We start from the raw sequence: 19,158 nt of genomic DNA on the forward strand, positions 1-19,158 counted from the left end.
TCAGGCGTGAAAAAAATCACAACCCAGCAAAGTTTTCACTTCAAGAGCCACAGGGGATGGGGGAAAAGAAAGGCTTAGGGGGAAAAGAAAGGCTTAGGAGGCAAACAAGGTTTTGGCCATTGGGGCTTGCTCCTGGCATCTCCTAGGAGAGGGGTTTGGGATGGAGGTTCTTCATCTGAAGGGCTGCACTGCCATCTCCAGGTCTGCCTGCACAGCCCGAGAGACACATCTCCAAGCTCAAACATCATCCCCGGTTAATTCTGCAGTGGCTTTGCGAAGAAGAGCATTAACGTATATTTGTTGGACCTTTTTTTTAGCTCAAGCCCCTCTTTTCTTTTTTTTTCTGTAAGAATTTCTTCCTGGGAAAAAAGAAATCCAGCCTGGGCATTTTGCTTTTGCCCGTGCAACCTGTGGATGCTTGCAGAGACGGCGGGATGCGGTGATGCACCAGCAGACTGCTCCCATCCCTTTCTGGGTCTCCCAAATCTTGGGGAAAATCAGCCATTTCCATGAGAATCCCCATTTTTTAACGGTTTTCCTATTTTTCTGGGTGCAGAAAGTCCTGGTGTCACTGCGTGCTCCTTCTCCTCTGGTGCCACCACCTCCAAATAGAGGTGCCCCCCGCCAGCGTCACACACACCTGCTCTGCTCCAGGCAGGCACTTCTGCTGCAAGAGGGTCTGGATGCGGCCTGAAAGCATCGGTCCATCCGCGCACCGTGCAGGGCTGCAGCATCCCAGCGTACCCATGAGATGGCACTGGAGCCGCAGCGTTGGTGCCAGCCCCGGGCAGGTGCTCCAGCTTGGATTTGGTGGGCAAAGCTATCTTTTTGGGGGGCAAACCCCCCCCCCCATTTTAAGGGTTAGGTCCCCAAAATTTCTTACGCTTGCAGTATGACACAGGACTGGGATTTCTTTCCTTCCTGGGGACTCAAGCGAGGTGTGGAGCAGCTCATAAAGAGGGAAGATGTTGGAAATCAAACAAATTTGAGACATCGGCCATGCAGCAAGTCAAAGCAAGCTGGGGAGCACTTTGCCCTCTCTCTGCTTGTCTCCAGCCCCTGCTTTTATACCCTACCCGTGGCCGAGAAGCTGATGCAGGAGTGGCCAGGCTGAGCTTTCCAATGCTCTGCTGAGCTACAAAACCTCAAACCAGCCAAAAAAGGGGCTGAGCATGCAGAGAAGGTGCTGGCGTGGGGCACGGGGTGGCTTTGGGCTGTGCCTAAGTGCAAATCAGTGCATACATTAGTGCATATATTAGTGCGTAAGCACTGAGTCATACAGAGCAGCCCACCAGGTCTCTTCGCTTTATAATCTCATCCCATTTCAGTGCTTCTCTCTTCCTAGCAGGGGTCTAAGCATTTATTTCTGCCCGGTTATGCTCACAAACCTCCTGCAGGGTTTTCCCTGCTGCGGGGGCATGTTGAGATGTGCCCGCGGATGTCCCAAAATGATGTGCATCCCTGCCAGCACCTCTGAAATCTCCTGAGCCTTTTTGGCTTGGCCGGAGTGATTTCTACTGCTGGGGCAGGATCTGAAACGGTGTCATGGCCCTACAACTTTGTGGTGTGAACGATGTTGTCCCTCAGGGTGTTTTTGGGTGGTTTGCTTGCACAGTTCGGGCTCTGCTTGAAGGCAGCTCCTTTGAGATGAAGCAATTGGACCATCTCATCTGATGTTAGGTGGGCACAGGCGGTGGCGGTGCAGCCAGGTGCTGTCAAGCTCTGCCCGTGTTTTGGGTGGGTGCTACAATAGCGATGGGCAAGTCAGGATGGACACCTTGAAGAGTGGCTGTTTGCAAATCCGGGACTTGTGGTTTCTTAAAAAAAAAAACCCATAACCTTCACCAAAGACGTCTTTTAAACCGCTCATGTCCTTCCAAACCACAGGCTGGCGCTGAAGGCCATGGCGAGGTGACACAGGTGTCCAAACGTCATGGAATGTTGCCTTTAGCTGTGCTCCACAAATGCATTTGTGCTTCCCGCATCCATGGGGTTATTATTGCCCCCCAAAACACCACACAGGGGCTTGGCTTTCTGATAGAGATTTCGTACCCATGACGCAGCAGAAATAAGTTAACAAGGCCTGTGATCCACCAAACACATATTTTCATGTTGCATCAGCTCCTCATCTCTAAAATGAAGATCATTTTTCATGGGTGATGGTGGACTCTTGCTGTTGAGGTCAAGAAGAGACTTTCCCAGCTGTTTAGGAGCACTTGGCACATGGACCGCCACGGAAAAGCCTCCATCCACCCCATCAGCACAAACCTAAGGGATCCCTGTATCCTTACCACTTCTCTGCTCCGTGTTTCTGCAGACACTCGGATACCCTTGCACTTGACCAGTAATGGGATTAAAAAGTCATGTTCCCACTGGGTCTAAACAAATAAATACTGCCCCCCCTGAGACTGGCACCAAAGCACACATATTAATATCAAAGCCACTGGAAAATACCAGCAGGGAAAACCTGGCAACCAAAAACCCACATCAAGAAATCACCTCCAGGGACAAATGATATTAGATGCTGCCTGCACGGAGCTTTGCTCTCCATTCAATAACTCCGAGGTTTACCACATGCTGCCATATACCCGCAGGAAAACTAATGTAATTCTGGCCAGGCAACTCCTCTGTCCCCTTTCTGCATCTCAATGCAAAGCAGGTGAAATAAAGACGTTCAATGCAAGCAATATGCAGAGATTTTTTTCCCCCAAATCCTCCTTTCATCCCTGTATTTGACTCCTTGAAATTTTCTGGGCTGCCAGTTCGGACAGGGGCAACAAGGGCACATCTGGGCCATAAATATACCAGTTTTCACTGCTTAATAGTATATGTGTGTATATATACACACATCGATACATCCAGGATGCTCTGCAAATGGAAAATCAGCAAGCTATATCTTACACATAATGATTTGTGTTATTATTATTGTTTATCAAGCTCAGGGAAAACAATTAAAATTTCTCCCGAAAAAAAAAGAAACAGCAAGAAATCAGAGCCCACATTTAATCTGCAGTCTTCAAAAGTTTCTTGGAAAGCTTAATTAAATGGTAATTCATCTGTGCATTGGCTCTGTCTTGTAAAGCCTGATAATGCCAGAGTCTTAATTAAAAAAAAACTAATGCAGCTTTTAGTTTTTATTTTGCTAGTTCAAGGGGAAAAATCACCAGCCAGCTCTGTCAATGGAGCTGAAAGATGCCTCAGCATTGCATTGATTTTATTCCGTTTAAATTCCCAGTGTCAGTTCAGGTAATCATATTAAAAGTTATTCCAAATTTATTTATTTGTCTGCTCTTACGGGCAAGATGAAAGAGCACGGGAGGAATTTTAGTGCCTGTAAATATTTCATCCCAAAGCTGTGATCCCAGGGCTGAGCATCTCCCATGGTGAAGGACATTTTCCCCCCGCAACTCTCAGATCATTTTTGTGCCTCCATTTGGAGTTTCCCAATAGCCTTCAAAAATCGTCCTGGGATGGGGCTCAGCTCCTTTCCCTTCAAATGAGGGTTTTTTTTGTGAGAAATTGGAGAGTTGGGTTCATCTGACCCATTTTAGATATTCCTGTTGGGTTGAAAGGGGCTTTTCCCGCTGCCCTCCCGTCAGCATCATTTGCCATCACTGCTGTCATCGCCAAATTTTACCAGCGCTGAAGAAACCCGGACTCCCACCCCATTCCTCTCCAAAACCTCCAGCTTAGCCCTTTTCCTAACCCATTTTTGGGGCATTTTGCCTTTTTTTTCAGCAGCTTGCCAGGCAGCCAGGAGTAAAAAACCACCTAAAGTCAAAGAAGCTCCTTTCAGAGCATCTCCCAGGAGGTCACCTGGAGAAAACAGTCCTTGTGGCAATAGTTCTGCTGCCAAAAAATGGCAAAAAAGGGTTGATCTTGCTAAAGATCTTACTTCTGCTCCAGCCCCCGAGGAAGTTATGCAGAGTCTTAAGTGGATTTACCAGCTTTGGTGGGTTTAGGTAACATCGTGCTAATAACATCAGGGCTTCCGTGTCTTTAATCGCTTAAAAGGAAGAAAAATGTTGGCAGGGAGAAAGTAAACCATCTCCCAGAGATATTTTCCTGTCTGTGAATATCTATTGGGATGCTGCATTGCTGCATTGCTGCTGGGAAATGGCTTTTTTTTGGAAAAGCCTCATCTGGATGTTTTTCCTCTGCCCTTGTGCCACACTCTGATAGGGAATATGGAACAGTTTCTCTGACTTTGCTGCTGGTTTCGGTCTCCTTGCAGCTACAGGCAGTGATATAAGGACCTCTTTAATGCTAATTAATGCAATGACACAATGAATTAATACTGTATTAGGCAAAGCTGTTAATTATACCCAAATAAAACAAAAGAAAAAAGGAATCAAAGCAGGGAGAAGTGACAACCGGTACTTGGCTTCCCTCTCAGCATCCTTCCCAAACACCCTGTCCTGGCTCAGCCAAGGGGAAAACCAACCTCAGGAGCATCTTCCCGGCAGCCCCGAGGGGTGCAGGTTTAATTTGCAAGAAGAAAGAGGTCTGCCCTGCTCTCTGAAGGAGCTCGAGGCACTTGGCCAAGGATGAAGGGCTTCATCCTCATTTTATAGACAGGGAAAATGGAGGCAGCAGGATTTTCCCAGGGAGATTTGTCTTCTCCCAAGGAGAGGTGTGATTCAGGCTCAGATCAGCAGATGCATCACCGGGAAATACAACCATAAAGCCATAATGGATAGTTTAAAGGCTTGAAATTCCCATTGCTTTGAAATTGCCATTGCTTTGAAATTCCCACTGCAAAAAGGAGTCCATCAAAGAGGGACACAAAAGCAGAGTCTATCCCCTCTCTGTGCCTCCGTTTCCCCATACGATGCAGTGCCATCATGTCCCCGTGCCGCCTCTTTAGCTTCCCAGAACGTTGATTAAAGAAGCATTAAAGAAGCCGCCGTGTCTGGCATCCTCCTGACACGAACATGGTCGGGGATGCCTCTTCCAGAAGGCCGGTAATTTGGTTTAGAAAGGAGAAGCACATCTTTTTTTTTTTTTTTTAACTCTGCTCCCCTCTTTATTTCCAGGCTTGACATTAGTTCAGGAATAATTGGAAAATGGAGAAGTTAAAGGTGGATTTCCGCCCTGCTCCTTTTTTTTTTTTTTTTAATTTTGTTGCTAAACTGAACTGGGGTAAAATATATGAATTTTTCAGGGTGTTTGGGACTCCATGGGGCTGGTGGCTGCTGGGGTCTGTGGATGTGGGAGGGAGCAGAGGGTTTGCATTGGGGTGTCTGTGCACAGCCTCATTGCCTTGCCCAGGCACGTGTTACCCCAAAATTGGGCTCAGGGTGGGGGATCACTAACTGAGCCCATGACGCTCGACACAGGGTTTCTCTCTGACGTGGCATTTTACACTTTGCAGCTCTCCCTCTCGACGGATTAACCTCACCCAGGTTTTTTCACCTTTCTCATGCCCTGGGAAAAGAGCTAAGTGAGCGTTTTCCTCCCCGAACATGGGGTTGAATGGATGGCTGCATGACCAGCAGCCTCGAACCGACTCCTTGCAAGGCAGGACGGGCAACCGAGGGCAGGCAGAGGGGCTGCAGCCCCTGCTCTCAGCTCCCCAGAGCTGCCTCCAAACGCTTGAGGAGCAAAGCAAAGAGTGAACAAAAGCGCTCGTGGTCACTCCGAAGCATTCAGGCTTGCAAAAAACAGCAGAAATTTAGGGCTGTGCCTCTCCCTTGCACGTCTTTCTTACTTTGCCCGATGCCAAGAGGTGGAAAAGGATGCGCTGCGCTGTTGACATTGTTGCCTTGGGGTGTTTTTTTAAGCAAAACTGGGTTATAACCCAACCTAGACCTACCTAGAAGGTGCAGAGCAGCCCTGGGGCTTATTCTGTCACCCTGCAGCCCAAATTAACGTGTCTGGAGGGAGTTTTTAGGGTTTCACTGATAGACGAGGAGCAGATTACTGTCCTTTCCCGTTGCATCCCGGACCTTAGTGGGAGACAGGGGAGCACCACCAGCCGAAACCGAATAAATACATAGGAATGGGCCAGTTTAATGCTGTAGGTGGAGATGCTGTGGTCTGCCAGGGCAGCTGAGTTCAGCCAGCAGTGGCTTAACCCCTCCATCCCACATAAAAACCTGTTAATAGGAGGGATGCAACGGGCTTGTAGCAGGTCAGCTCAGTGCATAAGCTTCTCCAGGCTGTTTTTCCTTCCCCTCTCCGTCTTCCAAGCATCTATCATTGGAGGTTATAGCCCTTTAATAGTGTCCTTCCCGCCTCTATTTACTGCAGGAGCCAGGATGAGTCTCGCTCTCTCTTTTCCCCATTCAATGCCATTAAGTACATCCCTCGCCAGCTTTTCTTCCACAAAGGAACATGGTGCTTTGGAGAAACCACCTCAATGGCTTATTTCTCTTAGCTTGTTTTTGCTTCCCCTCTGTCTACCTCTTGCCCCGCAAGGTCAGCTGGTAAATGAAATCCTGCCCAGGCAGCCACTCCGATTTCAGGGAGGAAATTTTGGGGGTTTGGGGTTGCTTCAAGCCTAAGCTGGCAGCTGCTGAGGTCAAGAGGATTTGGGTGTAGAGCAGAAATGGGCTCTGGTCTCTCGGTTCTGATAAGCAGCTTTGGTGAGTCTTAGAGGAGGAAAAATGAAATGGGCACAAGCTCTCAGACTAGGTATTATATAGGGGTTAGCAAGGGGATGAAGGCAAGGGGAAAAATAATACGCCTAATTCTGGCTGGGTATGGATAAAGGCATAAATAATACCCCTTTTGGTAATAACATGCAATGAAATTATATATAATACATCAGCAAGGAGCTGGACAGGACAACCCGAAGTTCACACCACCTGTTTATACCCCCTCTTCTTCCTACATCTCTTCAACACCCCCCGAAAAATGAACAGCCTTGAAAGGGTTAAAGAGCACACTTGCCAAATTGGAATTAAACTGTGCTAATATCGGCTAAGTGACTGTTCAGGGTACTAGCAGGAGAGAAAAATTATGTGGCATGTATTTATAAATAATAAAGTATAATTTATTAATAATCTTGAATTGAACAAAGAGTCTATGAAGCTTAATTAATTATTACTTGTAAAGTGCTTTTGAGATTATTGGATCAAAGCTGCTACAGAAGTGAAAGGTATTGCAAGAAAAGTGTATCAACATCCTACCGGAGCCATCCCACGCGACCGCAGCCCCAAGACCTGGTAGAACAGACCCGTGTGACGCTTATAACCCCCAGGGACAAAGTTTTTTATTGTGGAACTAAGAGGATATTTCTCTGCCACATCATATAGTCATGCATGGGGACAGAGGATCAGCAGGACGCTGTATCACCCCATCCCTTGGGCAGGGTGCCTGGTGGGGAGGAGACGGACCCTCTAGGCAGGATGGTGTGGGGTCCAGGGCCTGATCCTGCAGGCAGCTGGTAGCAGGCAAGAGGATGGGTGTTTGTGTTCACACTTCAGCATTAAAGCTAGTATGAAATTGTAACAGCTCTAAAATTAATCATTTTTTTCAGTGAAATGAGGCAAAATTGAAAAATGAGCAGTTCCCACCACCCCACCCTCCTGCTCCTCATTTTTAATTGCTCTTAAAAGGAAAACAAGGGGGAGAAAACCTGTTTGAATGCTCAAAACCTGCAGAGGGAGGGAACAAATAATTCCCACCTTTTTCTCTGTGAAACAACACACCCAGCACTGGTCTCTCTGTCTGGGGCAAGTCCTGGTGAAAACCATCTCTGACAGCGTAAAAATGTTGCCCTGCTCCAATTAACTCATTCTTATGGCTCCAATTTGGTTTCTCCCCGGAAGAAAACACAACCCCAGACAATTAAAAATGCATTAAATCCAGTTCATCAAGCTTTGAGTGAGTTCACCTCGTTAAATACCCCTTGCGAAGAAGCTCATGCATGATACCCAGCCGACCATCCCCCTACCGTGGGAGCTTGCGGGGTCCTTCATCACGCACCGACGGGTTTTGGATGAGCCCTGGCCGCTGCGTTACCCCGGGATGGAGAGGGGATGCCAAGGTGCCCCAGGGACACCTCATCCCTCTGCACCTATAGCTCCTATAATTGCAGCTTGCAATCAGGTTGGCCTGCTTTGAAAATGCTTTTTGAGTTTTATTTAAGCCCATGGACTTTAAGCACAGTCTAGTTGCTGGGGTGCTGCTGTTGATGACTGGGAGACGGCTTATTAGACCCTGCTTGAAAGAGTCATGGGCTGTGGGGAAACGGAGTCGCAGAGCAAAAACTTGAAAGTTATCTTCAAGTGGATCAGATCTAGTAGGTGGGGAGAAGCAGAAATCAGGGGACCCACCAGATTAGGGTCTGGAGGTGGTTTCTGCTACAAACAGGGGTCAGACATGAGCCATCCGCTCTTGCCCCAAAAAATGAGTGTAGTGCACTTGTGGTAGCGCTGCCTCTCCGGTATCACCCCCAGTCCCAGCATTGCCAAACAGCTTCCAAGTACAGGGGACGGAGCTTGCTGCCTCATCTACCCCGCCCAAATCCCCATCAGCATCTTCCAGGAGGTGATTTCTCCCTTCCCAAACACCATCACCAGGATGACAGCCCGCCCGTGCCTAATGATTCTGCCCGCTGGGTCTGTGCTCACTCGCCATGCTCCCTCCTGCTCTAAATGAGCCTCGTTACGCATCCTCTATTTCTATTTTTATTAAAAATTTAATGCATTGCCAATTTGCCCTCTCGCCAGCACCTACTACAGCAGCAGCCGCTGCCGTAAGTATCCTCCAGAGAAATAAAAGGAGGGATCGCTGAATGATGTACAAGCAACAATTATTATCTGAGTTACATCTTTTAAAATATATATAGCTTAAAAGGGAAGGCTGGGTGGAGCTGGGGGGGAGGAGGGAGATCTCTGCTTGCTGGGAGAAGCTTTGATTTATGCCAGGGAAGGTTTCTCTAAGCCTCTCGTAGCTCCAAGCGAGGGGGAAGAGAGGTGATGCACTGAAACCTCCCGAAACTTAAGGTCCTTTGCCTACATAAGCTCCTAGTTCACGGTCATTGACCAAAACATCATTTTTTTACACCAGAAATACCCAGTTGGAGCTGCATCGGCCAAAGGAGGACTGGTTGTTGATCACCGTCTCTGATCCAAGCTATTTTTGTGCTTTCGCTGTTTGATGAAGAAAGAGCCGTTGATGGGATCTGTCTTCTCGCTAACCTTGATTTCTAGAGGAAAATAAGTATGTTTTAAAAAACAAGCAAATCTGTCTAAGTTAATGAAGGCTGCACAATCAGCTTGCCGGCATAAATCATGTTATTTTCTAGAAGACGTTGACAAATGACACCCAAAAGTGTCAAAAGGAGAAAAACAAACACCACCACCACCCCTCCCGACATTTCTGGGAGGAATGCAAGATTTGGCAAATGCATCAAATTTCCATCTCATACCGTTACGGTTACCCCAGATAATGGGCCAGATTAAAAAAAACAACAACAACAAAAAAAGCAAATGACTATTGGAAAAGAGGTGTTTGTTTGCAACTGATCTAGTGCCAGCATCACACTGAAATGTGAAATACCCAGGTTGGAATTTGTCTGCCTTTAGAAGATGCTGTTTAAACTCGTGGATGTTCCTTGCATTTCCCCGTCTCCGTAGCGCACATCAACGGCTCCATGACTTCTTCTTCAGCTTGAACCATCCTGAAACAAGACCTTTCTGTAACGCCGAGAAACACCGTGGTCTTTGGCTCTTTTTTTTCTTTTAAATGCTTTTTAAAGTGCCACTGTGTTCTTTTGGAGTCATATTAACCATGCAATAAATTTGCATAATGTGGATCCATAATGTTTAATCAAAGCCTCTCTGGAAAGCTGTTATTGTCCATGAGCTCTCATAAATTCTCACTATCACTTCCATGTTAAATACTAAAGCTGCCCGGGGTATATTGTGCACTAATCACCTGCAACAATGAGTTTGAAAGAAATTATCCTTTTTCTTTCCCTTCCCTTTCTGCGTGAGTAACCTAAACCTCCAAAAACCTCGTGCGGAGGCATTTTTAGCAAGAAATGCTGCTGGAGGGGAGCAGGTTGCCCCCAGCTATTTAAGTCTTTTTGGGTGTATCTACATTAAGCTTGGGGTCCCCCCAGATTTCTTTGTCAGCATCTACAGGTTGGGTTGTCTGTCCCCATCATGGCAAGCGAGCAGAGGAGGAGCGCTTCTGCATCTGCATGCCAGAAAGAGATGGAGAGCCGAGTGTCAAATTCATTTGCACTCGGAAAATTATAAGACTCAATTAACTCCTGGGTTTCTTTTTTTTTTTTTTTTTTTTTTTAGTTTTTAATTTCCTTTAAATGAGTTAAGCAATAAGGCATGACTGGGGAAGGCTGGAGAGCTGCAATCGTACCTGTGGGGTAAGCCTTAAGAGCAGAACCGAATCCTTCCCAAAACAACTTGCCCATAAAAACCCCTCCCTGGGGCCGCAGGATCAGGCCCCTTAGGGCAAGACAGGATGAGCGGAGGGGGGAATTGCCCTGCTGACCCTGTCCACATGATGTCCTCCTGCCCTTGTCCTAGGCAGTTGGACTGGATGATCATTGTATGTCCCTTCCAACTGAAATTACTCTATTCTATTCTGTTCTGTTCTGTTCTGTGCTATTCTATTCTACTCTTACTGTTACTGTTACTCTTACTCTATTGTCACTGGCGCGTTTAGCTGCAAATGCTGTCATCGGCCATCAGGTCACCCTGGAGGTGTCCATCAGCTCCACGCTGGTGTCTCCTTTGAGACCCATCTGCTTTGGTGAGCATCCTCAAGGCGGAATAAAATCAGGAGAGTCCCTTGGCTGCCGACACAGGGGAGAAAGCACTTGAGGTGGTGGAGAGGAAAGCGGATTAAACTGGGAAACGGTTTTTGGATGCCTCCAAAACTGGCACAGGAATGAAATGGAAACGAAAGACAAAGCTGGTGCTGGAGCAGAAGATTTTTTCCCTGCCTTTCGATAATTTGAAAAGTTAGGCCTGAAAGAGAAGAAAAAAGAGGACGAGAAAACCCAACCCATATGGTTTCCTAATTTCTGTAGGTTATCCGATGATGAGATGACCTGGACCAGTCCTTGTGAGTGAATTCACCATACAAAGAGGGCTACAAATAATAGCAACTTATGGGAGGTGACACCTCCAAGCCTCTTAGGAGGCTAATTCTATAACAACATTAATTCAACGTAATGCGTTCATGAATAGAGATTGGGCTAATGCAGGTTTTGAAAGTTAGGCAGCTTATTCTTGCCGATCTTAATTTAACTAAGTGCCTAGTCTTGAAAGGCATTGCAGTTCCAGCTTATTTCAGTGCTTTCCTTGGAAAAAAATCCCTTTTCCTGGTGCTTTCTCCCCTCTTGCTGCTGGGGTTAGCTCCCCAGCTTAAACCGGCCCAACTTCTTATTCCTAGGCCTTAGGCTCAAACCCAGATTGATCATTCGATAAATAATCTTGTGCGCACGCTTCCCAGGGAGCAGCCGCACTTCCAGTGCCAAACACAACAGGCTCAGAAAACTTCCACCGGGAGCACACCCAGGGCGCTGCCTATGAATTTCAGAGGCTCAAAAATTTGTAAGAAATGGGAAAGGAGCATGCAGCAAAAAAAAAAGGTGGAGGAGAAAATAGCCAGCGTTGGCCACAGCTGCAGTACAGATCCATGCATGAGCAAGAAGGATTTGAGCTTGGAGAGGGTCATGCTGTAGATCAACAGCAAAACCAGGTGCCCCTGGGGTTACTACAGCTCCAGACATCAAAAATTTGGGGTCATGACATGACGAGACCAGCTCTCCTCCTTTTTATTTTGGGGGCATGTGGTGTGATCACCCCATCCTTCTCCTTTGGTGCCACCAACAAGGCTTGGAAGAAACCATGGGGGATGTCAGCGGTTGGTGCCTGTCATGAGTTTGTCAGGCATCAGCACCCGTTTTGGAGAGCCACAGTTGCCAAAACCCTTTGCTCAGTGGGAGCACATTTCCATTCCCCATTCCCAGCAAGGGTGTGGATGGGAATCCCAAGGAAACCATCTCAGCTGAGGAGCCACTGCCAGGCAGGGAGGGGTCAAAAGACCTCAAAAATGGGACTAAATAGAAAAACCAAGCTAATTGTGCTCTCTCCACTTTTCCTTTCAGTATTTAGAAGCCTCCTTGTTGATTTTAAAAACAAAAATCAAAATAAATTCTATAGGCTGAGGATGATAATCCTCGAAGTATACATGTACTTTTTTTGCTTTAATTTTTTAGAGATTGGAAACATTTCTTTTTTCACTGCCCACCCGTTGGAGGCACATCTGGACCGTGCGTTCCTCAGGCTGCTGGCAGCAGCACAACCCTGGCAGATGAAATAAATGAATGAAAAGTGACTGACCCCCAGTAGAAACATTTCTTTCTTGTGGGAAGACAAGAACACCTTGTTTCACCCTGACCAAAAGGTTTTGTTTTGCTTGGCCGCTTCCCTTTCATTTGCTTTTTAATTATTTGTGCTTAAATTACATTTGGGTACATGGGGTCTCAAACCCTACCTTTGGAAACCAGAAGTGGAACACTCCTGGCTGCTCACCCATCTCCCCCCCGGCCCCGTTTTCCACCTGCCAGCCAGGTCAGTGAATAACTCCAGCCAACAAGAGCTCGGGCTGAGCATCCACTCGACTGCAAGGCGCTGCTCTGCCCACCTGGTGAATCACTCTTCAAAGACGCTTTCCTCCACCAAAGGGACCAGCTACAACTTTTCATCTTCCAGTTTTCTCCCTTTTTGCTTCAAAATTGGAGTAAGAGTGAAAATTGTTTTTTTTCCCTGCAATTACCTTCAAGCAGTTGGCTTTAATCCCCCATTAATGTGTATTTTTACCCCAAAGCCATCTAGCATCCCTGGGTCAATCCAACCCAGGGGACAGGGGACAACCCCCTAAAGCAGATTTCGGTGTCATTCCTGGCATCGGCAGGAGCTGGAGGTATTTCAAGGTTGCCTGGGTATAAGCACGAGCATATTTTAGCACATAGTTTCTAGGCGACCGATGACGCTGCCTAAATTACAAAAGTGGGGAAATAATTCTGACTTCGGAGCCAGGAGCGGGAGAAGATGAACAAGCAGCGATAAGGCCCTACCTCAAACACAGATAACTTAAAAGATTAGCCAGGCAGACAGGCCTGGTGCTCACCGCTGAATGGAAGTCAAATAGATGGCTTAATGCCTGCATCGAATTAAAAAAAAATGTTATTGAAGGATTTAAATCTTGAAAGACCTCATTTCCCAGCTGGCCTCCTAATGGAATTCATGTTAGTTTGGGGACCAGATCCTCCACGCAGCAAAACGTATCCATCACAAGAGCATTAATATAAAGCTGCCGTAATGCATCAAGAGCCTTTGTATAATGTGCCTGAGATGGAATAATCAAGAGCAGGGCCAATTTCTTTTTATATACAGAAGCTTTTTAGAAGATAGAAAGCAAAGGTCTCTCCTACCACACCCTTGACCCCTGGAGTCTTTCTTCTTGTCCCTCTCCTGCAAACATTGTTGCTCTAGAGCCCCATTAGCAACCCAGGACCTGTGTCCATCTCTCTGGAAGGCACTGCATTTCCTTTTTTTTCTTTAAAAATTATTTTTTGGTAGGTTTTGGTGACTCTTTTCCTTAAGGCTTGAGATCTGTCTTCCCCCCTCCCACGTGGCTCTTCCAGGTGAGCGTCCAAAAACCTCTTGGGTTGTTGGGCACTGGCGAACCCCTGGAAATCTTCTGCATCTTGATCCTGAGAAAGAAAAATGACTTTTTTTTTCTAAATTAGCTTTAAAAAATGTAGTTCCGGGAAGCATGGTTTGCAAACCCATCTGAAATCCACCATCTGACCATCCCCTGTGCCTCTGGCACGCGTTTGATTACGAGGCAATGATTCAATTTAATAATATCTAATTTTTATTGTAATATCAATAAGGGAAACTGCCAGTCAGCTGAGCAGTTCAGAGTGTATTAGTGCATTAGCCTCCTCCGAGCGAGAGCATCCTTAATGCTTGGCGATGGAAAAGCAATTGGGTGCTAACAGCATCGGCTTTGACATTGTGTTAGAGCAGAGCCCACAGCCAGCGCCGGGTGGGGGGAGCTCAGCTGGGGACATCCGAAATGTTGCTGGGGTATAACTTAGAGACATTTAAGCAAACCTGACTCAAAACCCCCCCTTGGTCTGAAGGTAAATCTCAACCTGCGTTTCTGAGCTGCCGCCCAGGGATCTAAAACTGGCAGATTTTCCAAACTCATTAGTTTTGCAGTGCAGGCCTGAGCTTCGTGCTCTGCTCTCTCCTCGATCCACCTCGGCATCCCTCTTCCTCTAAATCTGAGCTGGGGGAGCTTGGCCAAGGTTAGGGGAGAGGTTTCTCAGCACAGTTTTGGGAAGCATCACCTTTCTCTATTGACTGAATCCCCTTGCTCAGCCGCCTTGCAACAAGAGAGGGATGGAGCTCCGCAAGCTTGGACTTAAATAAGGTTTCCTCCATACTTTATCCAGCATCCCAGAGTGATTTAAAGGATTTAAAGGTATCTGAGTTATGACAGATCAATGGACTTGGATAAAGAGACCCTCTTCATCTCAAGCATAAGAAATCAGATATTCCTGGAGGCGACAGGTTTTTTGAGCTTGATGGATCTAGTTGGATCTGGTGGAGCAAATCCCAGGAGCCTAAGGGTTTAAATGCCTTGAAAGTTTAAATATTAAAAAGCACAGATTTATTACACAGAGTGACCTTTAAAACTTGTCTCATTAAACTACATCTTCTGGCCCTTCTGGGCCTTGGTGCCTCTGAAGGCGAGACTGGGAAGTTCAAAGCAATGAGCAAAAATGGTTAAAAATGTCACCATTTTATAGACTTTTCTGTAAAACCGAAACCTTAAAAAGGAAAAAAAAAAAGTGTGTTAATATCCCTGTGGGCTTCTCCATCCCCGAGAATAATATTTTCTGTCTCTGTTATTGTTTTTCATTTGAGGAACTCCCCCAACAAGGAGGAAATGCTTCTGCCCGCGATGTACCAGTGTACAACGTGACTTGCTCCACGTCATGCAAAAAATACAGATAATTTTATACTGCCCACATCTCTGGAGAAGCCCACCCCCAAAGACATTTGGGGACACAGGGGAATAGAGCATCCCTCTAAGGTCTGTCTAAATCACTGCCTGCCATGGTGTTAATCAGGACACCCACCCCCCCCCCCCAACACATTAAAATGCTTAATTTCCTTCTACGTCCGGCTGCGGAGAGTCACGCGTACACAGTGGAGGCCAAATTATTAATCTCCCAGGCGTTACGTGTGCATCCTTAATGCGAAGCGAAGGGCGCGATCGAATTAGAGGCAAGATGAGAGATGGGGTTGCATCACCCACGCGGAGGGATGGAGAGGACGGGATTGATCCTGCCCCTTCCCACCACTTCCCTCCCCAAATCCAGCCGAATTATGCATGCTGTCTGCTCGGATTAGCCCTACGTCGAGGACCCTCAGCGAGGGGATTTGCAGGAGGAGAGCAGCCGCGGCGATGCGGGATGGCAGGAGTGAGCTGTGAGAAGAGCCTTGGGAGACAAAAATCTCCCTAAGAGTTTTCAGAGGGAGTTTTGTGGCACGTTTCGCTTTCCCTGCCGAGATCTCAAACCCCTCGACTTTTAAAAGGGCTTTTAAAATGCGGAGTGTTTATCCAAGGTCCCAGCCAGCCCGTGCTCCAAGCACGCCAGGGAGAGTCAAGAAATACAACGGCTCTGCTCCGCGCTGGCACGGGCTGCCCCAACTTATTTCAACTTCTTTCCTCAGCTATTTGTGGGATTTTTTTTCTCTAGGACCAAGGGCTCTATCCTGGCCGTAGGGATGGGACCCAGCGCTCGGGCTGGCGACGTGCCAAGCTGGCTGAAGCGCTTTAAAGGGACAATTTTGCATCTTTAAGAGGAGTTTGGCACAAATTTACAGCGATGGGGCCATTTGGGCACTTTGCGAGTGAAAGATGGCTTCGACTTTCTTATTCTGCTCTGATAACATCAAAAAAAAAGGGAATTTTAGCAACCTTCAGCTGTTCCATTAGCTGCGGCATTGAGTTATGCCGTTTGATATTAATACATATTTTTAACACCCGGTGTCATGTAGCTGCCTGTTTCTAAATTGAAGCTTTTTGGAGTTTCGTGAATCTTCAATTTCACTCTTTCTCATCCCGATTTGGAGCGAAAACACAGTTTGAGAGGCTGGAACTTTCAGCGCTACAGACGGTCTTGTTTCTGGCTAATTTTAAATAATAGTTTGCAATGCAGATTGAACAGGGATTGGAAGGGGAAGGTTGTTTACTTGCTTTTCAGCTCAGTCCCAGGTATGTCTGTCACTCTGAATAATTAATCTACAATTAAAAAAATAGTTCGCACCAAGTTTGCTGAGAGCATCTTCATTTTTATTTTCTCACCTGCACCCAAAAAAAAAAATCAGGAGTGTGATAAAATAATGTGATAACTTCCTCAAATGCAATTTGCTGCTCTTCCCCGTAAAAATCAATCTAATTATAGACACACATATTAAATGAATGTCACAATCATTGCGGAGGCACCTGAGCTTCAATATTTAAGAGCAGACGCAGCAAGGGGGGAATCTCTTCTGCAGGCAGGGCTAGGGACCGGTCTCAGCCTGCTTTCGTGACATGTAATCGTGTGTCCTTTGAGTCCTAGAGAAATGGGGTTTAAACCATGGGGCTTGTATTCAGAGTATGTCGAGGTGAATTTGCATTGGCAATTTTGAGCAAAAACTTGATGGTTGGAAAGTTTCAGTCCTTTTTGCAGCAAGACTTGCAACTTGATGACCACAAAAGGCAGAATTTAATGAGTTTAGAAGAAAAGGTGGAGAATTAGAAGAAAAGGTGGAAGGGGATTAAAATGCAAGCCCCAAACCCCCAATCAAGGAGGCTGAAGTTGTCAATTGATTAATGAAAGAAAATCACGGTCTCCAAATGCTATTTGTTTAAACCGCCGCAGAATTCCCTTCAGCGTCGCACCGAGCGGCTCCGTGGGTGATTAGGTACTGAAAAATCTCGGTGCGGATCACACCGCTTCAAAACCTTATTTTCCAAATGACTTTCATTAATATCGTGGGCCGTATCGACAGCAATATTGTGTTTCCCCGCGGCCCGTGGCATCTGTATTAATCAGAGCTGAGTAAGCATCTCCGCAACGTGCCCGGGAGGCTCCCGAGGGAGTGGTACCCCCAGGGGTGCTCGGGGGGACCTCGTTGGGTGCAACCCAATGACAAATTCCCTTTTATTCCCACCCCCGGAGAAAAGATTCAGCTCAAACAGCTCCATGCTCACCTTTCCCTGCCCCTGGGCTTTCCTTAGGACATGGGAAAGGAAAAATTAAATATTTTTCTCCCCCTGGCCATCTATCAGTGTGAGGCTGGTGGGTTTTTTTTGGGGGAAAGGGTGTAATTCACTGCAAAGGGAGGTTTGCAGGACAGGGTAGGGAAGGGTAGGATAGAATAGGGCAAGGCAGGTGGGGAGATGTAACCAGGTGTGGGCTAAAAAGGGCCATAAATCTTTTTCCAGCTCATTGCTGACATTCTTTGGCACATACCGGGCACATAGATAATTTCAGCAATTTGTCCAAAATGGGGCTCCGGCACATTGTTGGCTGCTGGCGCGGAGGGGAGCGGCGGGGGTTTGCGCAGGGAGGCTGTGCTGCTGCCCCCCAAAACCCACCACCAGGCCCCAAAAATCTGAATTATCCACCGCGGCCCCTGGTCTCCCATGGGAGGGGATCTTGCAGTGTCGGTCACATCACAGGTGTGTGGAGTCTCCGGTGTCTGATGAGGGTTGAGCTCACATTAAAGCTGCCCTTCTGCCGGTCTATTAAATCAGCTTTTTCACTGAAATGAGTAGGACCTTTTGGCCAAACCTGGAGAAAACTGGGTTTAGTACTGAGGCTGCACGGGAACGACTCTGGAAATGTAGATTTTGCAGGAAACACAGCTCCCACTCACCACAGACCAGCACCTGCTGAAAACCTCTGGCTTTCAGTGAAATTGAAGCTGGTTCTTTGCTTAATCTGATTTTTTTTCTTATTTCCTCGAGGCACAGGACATGTGGTTTGGGAGGATCTGGAGGGGGATGTGTAACCTGTTGTTGATTTTCAGGAGATATTCGTTCAACCACCCACACTAAATATTTTCAACGGGTTTATCCGGAGGGAGCAGTGAGAGCCTCAGGACACCTGTAGGAAATTATTTAGGGTTTCAGCCAGCTCCCTGGCAAAGCATGAAGACGAGAGCGGCTTGGCTAAATGCCAGACCAACATTTTGGGGGGGATTTTTTTAATTTTTTGTCACTCCACGCCAATTTGTCAAAACCTACGCAGGGGGCTGTGACCAAAACAATTTGGGGGGTTGGAGCGAAGCTGGGTATGAAAGTTGTCTGGCTCCTCGCCAGCTCGTGCATCTGTTTGGGTTTTTTTTTTTTTTAAGTCATTTAACCTTCACGCCGGTCACGGCGGGGACCTTTCCCGCAGCGCATCTCCTCCCGGCGTAGGCAGAGCCTGTTGGGTTTACGCTCTTAAAATAATTTGGCATCTTTTTGTGGCTCCGATATAAAGAAATCCCCTCCCTGTTCGAGTTATATGAGAAATGCCTGGACCTGGATTTTATTTGAGCTCCCTTTCAGATTTGACTAAGCAAATGAATTGCAGGAGCACAAAGAGAGGAGAGGGAAGTTAATTGGGTAGCATGTCTGCTTGCAAGGACACAAGCGCCAGTGCATACCTGCTCTGAAGAAGACCTTGACACCTGTGAAATAGGGTGATTTATGAACCCTATGAAACTATCACTGCATGTAATAAACCCCATACAACCCCAGCTTGAACTTTATTTTGCTGTATTTTAGCAACTCACTGGCATTCAGAGCGATGTAGAGCATCTAATTTGCTGGGTAAGAATCTGCGGGAGCCGGTCCTTCAAGTTTCCTCCTTTTCTAGGTAGAGATAAATCAACCCAGGACTTACATTTCCAGGTTGAATTGCTTCTAAAAAGTCAGTCTGTGGAGGTTGTGTACCAAGGGTGAAGATCTGCTGCAGCCTAAATGACATCCATCACCCTTATAGTGCCTTATGCCCAACCTGCTGGGGGATTTCTCAGTGGCTGAGAGCAGACAGGCGCGATGCCCTTGTCCTGATGGAGAGACGCAACAGGTCCGGCATAAATAGATCAGGCA

Source organism: Aptenodytes patagonicus, chromosome 23, assembly GCF_965638725.1.
Source record: "Aptenodytes patagonicus chromosome 23, bAptPat1.pri.cur, whole genome shotgun sequence".
In the NCBI taxonomy this organism is placed as follows: Eukaryota; Metazoa; Chordata; class Aves; order Sphenisciformes; family Spheniscidae; genus Aptenodytes; species Aptenodytes patagonicus.